Here is a 3549-nt window from a genome sequence, read left to right as displayed (position 1 = left end):
CCTTATATAAGTGCAGGACCCACAAGTCAGATAAGCCTCCTTTTGTGCTGTGAAAGTGTTTGCATCTTTGAAATCGCAATCGACACACCACCACAAACGACAAGGTGGCCGAGAGGTTAAGGCGATGGACTGCTAATCCATTATGCATAGCACGTGTGTGTTTGAATCCCACTTCCGTCGGTGTTGCTTTCTTTAATTTCTGACAATCGTGTCTCCTGCTGTAACTACAGGACCCACAAGTCAGAAAAGCCTTCTTTTGTGCTGTGAAAGTGTTTGCTTCTTTGAAATTGCTATCGACACACAACCACACACGACGAGGTGGCCGAGAGGTTAAGGCGATGGACTGCTAATCCATTGTGCTTTGCACGCGTGGGTTCGAATCCCACCTTCGTCGGTGTTGCTTTTTTTAATTTCTGACAATCGTGTCTCCTGATGTAAGTGCAGGACCCACAAGTCAGACAAGCCTGCTTTTGTGCTGTGAAAGTGTTTGCATCTTTGAAATCGCAATCGACACAAAACCGCAAGCGACGAGGTAGCCAAGAGGTTAAGGCGATGGACTGCTAATCCATTGTGCTTTGCACGCGTGGGTTTGAATACCACATTCGTCGGTGTTGTTTTCTTTAATTTCTGACAATCGTGTCTCCTGAAGTAAGTGCAGGACCCACAAGTCAGATAAGCCTCCTTTTGTGCTGTGAAAGTGTTTGCATCTTTGAAATCGCAATCGACACACAACTGTAATTGACGAGGTGGCCGAGAGGTTAAGGCGATGGACTGCTAATCCCTTGTGCATAGCACGCGTGGGTTCGAATCCCACCTTTGTCGGTGTTGCTTTCTTTAATTTCTGACAATCGTGTCTCCTGATATAAGAGCAGGACCCACAAGTCAGATAAGCCTCCTTTTGTGCTGTGAAAGTGTTTGCATCTTTGAAATCGCAATCGACACACCACCACAAACAACGAGGTGGCCGAGAGGTTAAGGCGATGGACTGCTAATCCATTGTGCATAGCATGCGTGGGTTCGAATCCCACCTCCGTCGGTGTTGCTTTCTTTAATTTCTGACAATCGTGTCTCCTGCTGTAACTACAGGACCCACAAGTCAGAAAAGCCTTCTTTTGTGCTGTGAAAGTGTTTGCTTCTTTGAAATTGCTATCGACACACAACCACAAACGACGAGGTGGCCGAGAGGTTAAGGCGATGGACTGCTAATCCATTGTGCATAGCACGCGTGGGTTCGAATCCCACCTTCGTCGGTGTTGCTTTCTTTAATTTCTGACCATCGTGTCTCCTGATATAAGTGTAGGACCCACAAGTCAGATACGCCTCCTTTTGTGCTGTGAAAGTATTTGCATCTTTGAAATCGCAATCGACACACAACCGTAATTGACGAGGTGGCCGAGAGGTTAAGGCGATGGACTGCTAATCCATTGTGCATAGCACGCGTGGGTTCGAATCCCACCTTCGTCGGTGTTGCTTTCTTTAATTTCTGACAATCATGTCTCCTGGTGTAAGTGCAGTACCCACAAGTCAGATACGGCTGCTTTTGTGCTGTGAAAGTGTTTGCATCTTTGAAATCGCAATCGACACACAAGCACAAACGACAAGGTGGCGGATAGATTAAGGCGATGGACTGCTAATCCATTATGCATAGCACGTGTGTGTTCGAATCCCACCTCCGTCGGTGTTGCTTTCTTTAATTTCTGACAATCGTGTCTCCTTCTGTAACTACAGGACCCACAAGTCAGAAAAGCCTTCTTTTGTGCTGTGAAAGTGTTTGCTTCTTTGAAATTGCTATCGACACACAACCACAAACGACGAGGTGGCCGAGAGGTTAAGGCGATGGACTGCTAATCCATTGTGCATAGCACGCGTGGGTTCGAATCCCACCTTCGTCGGTGTTGATTTCTTTAATTTCTGACCATCGTGTCTCCTGATATAAGTGCAGGACCCACAAGTCAGATACGCCTCCTTTTGTGCTGTGAAAGTATTTGCATCTTTGAAATCGCAATCGACACACAACCACAAACGACGAGGTGGCCTAGAGGTTAAGGTGATGGACTGCTAATCAATTTTGCATAGCACGCGTGGGTTCGAATCCCACCTTCGTCGGTGTTGCTTTTTTAAATTTCTGACAATCGTGTCTCCTGATGTAAGTGCAGGACCCACAAGTCAAAAAAGCCTTCTTTTTTGCTGTGAAAGTGTTTGCTTCTTTGAAATTGCTATCGACACACAACCACAAACGACGAGGTGGCCTAGAGGTTAAGGTGATGGACTGCTTATCCATTTTGCATAGCTCGCGTGGGTTCGAATCCCACCTTCGTCTGTGTTGCTTTTTTAAATTTCTGACAATCGTGTCTCCTGATGTAAGTGCAGGACCCACAAGTCAGACAAGCCTCCTTTTGTGCTGTGAAAGTGTTTGCATCTTTGAAATCGCAATCGACACACAACCGTAATTGACGAGGTGGCCGAGAGGTTAAGTCGATGGACTGCTAATCCATTGTGCATAGCACGCGTGGGTTCGAATCCCACCTTCGTCGGTGTTGCTTTCTTTAATTTCTGACAATCGTGTCTCCTGATGTAAGTGCAGGACCCACAAGTCAGATAAGCCTCCTTTTGTGCTGTGAAAGTGTTTGCATCTTTGAAATCGCAATCGACACACAACCACAAACGACGTGGTGGCCGAGAGGTTATGGGGATGGACTGCTAATCCATTGTGCATAGCACGCATGGGTTCGAATCCCACCTTCGTCGGTGTGGCTTTCTTTAATTTCTGACAATCGTGTCTCCTGTTGTAAGTGCAGGACCCACAAGTCATATACGGCTGCTTTTGTGCTGTGAAAGTGTTTGCTTCTTTGAAATTGCTATCGACACACAACCACAAACGACGAGGTGGCCGAGAGGTTAAGGCGATGGACTGCTAATCCATTGTGCATAGCACGCGTGGGTTCGAATCCTACCTTCGTCGGTGTTGCTTTCTTTAATTTCTGACAATCGTGTCTCCTTATATAAGTGCAGGACCCACAAGTCAGATAAGCCTCCTTTTGTGCTGTGAAAGTGTTTGCATCTTTGAAATCGCAATCGACACACCACCACAAACGACGAGGTGGCCGAGAGGTTAAGGCGATGGACTGCTAATCCATTATGCATAGCACGTGTGTGTTCGAATCCCACCTCCGTCGGTGTTGCTTTCTTTAATTTCTGACAATCGTGTCTCCTGCTGTAACTACAGGACCCACAAGTCAGAAAAGCCTTCTTTTGTGCTGTGAAAGTGTTTGCTTCTTTGAAATTGCTATCGACACACAACCACACACGACGAGGTGGCCGAGAGGTTAAGGCGATGGACTGCTAATCCATTGTGCATAGCACGCGTGGGTTCGAATCCCACCTTCGTCGGTGTTGCTTTCTTTAATTTCTGACAATCGTGTCTCCTGATGTAAGTGCAGGACCCACAAGTCAGATAAGCCTCCTTTTGTGCTGTGAAAGTGTTTGCATCTTTGAAATCGCAATCGACACACAACCACAAACGACGTGGTGGCCGAGAGGTTATGGGGA

General features: G+C 46.8%; 1 non-coding gene across 1 annotated transcript; it reads left to right on the top strand.

Annotated features, from left to right (window-relative positions):
* Positions 1-312: 312 nt before the first annotated feature.
* Positions 313-394, top strand: trnas-gcu (transfer RNA serine (anticodon GCU)). The gene has a single exon. It is a non-coding gene; the product is annotated as a tRNA-Ser (tRNA).
* Positions 395-3549: the final 3155 nt, after the last annotated feature.

Source organism: Brachyhypopomus gauderio, chromosome 2, assembly GCF_052324685.1.
Source record: "Brachyhypopomus gauderio isolate BG-103 chromosome 2, BGAUD_0.2, whole genome shotgun sequence".
Classification (NCBI taxonomy): Eukaryota; Metazoa; Chordata; class Actinopteri; order Gymnotiformes; family Hypopomidae; genus Brachyhypopomus; species Brachyhypopomus gauderio.
The sequence above is the reverse complement of the archived record's forward strand: the minus strand, read 5'-3'. Positions and strand labels throughout refer to the sequence as shown.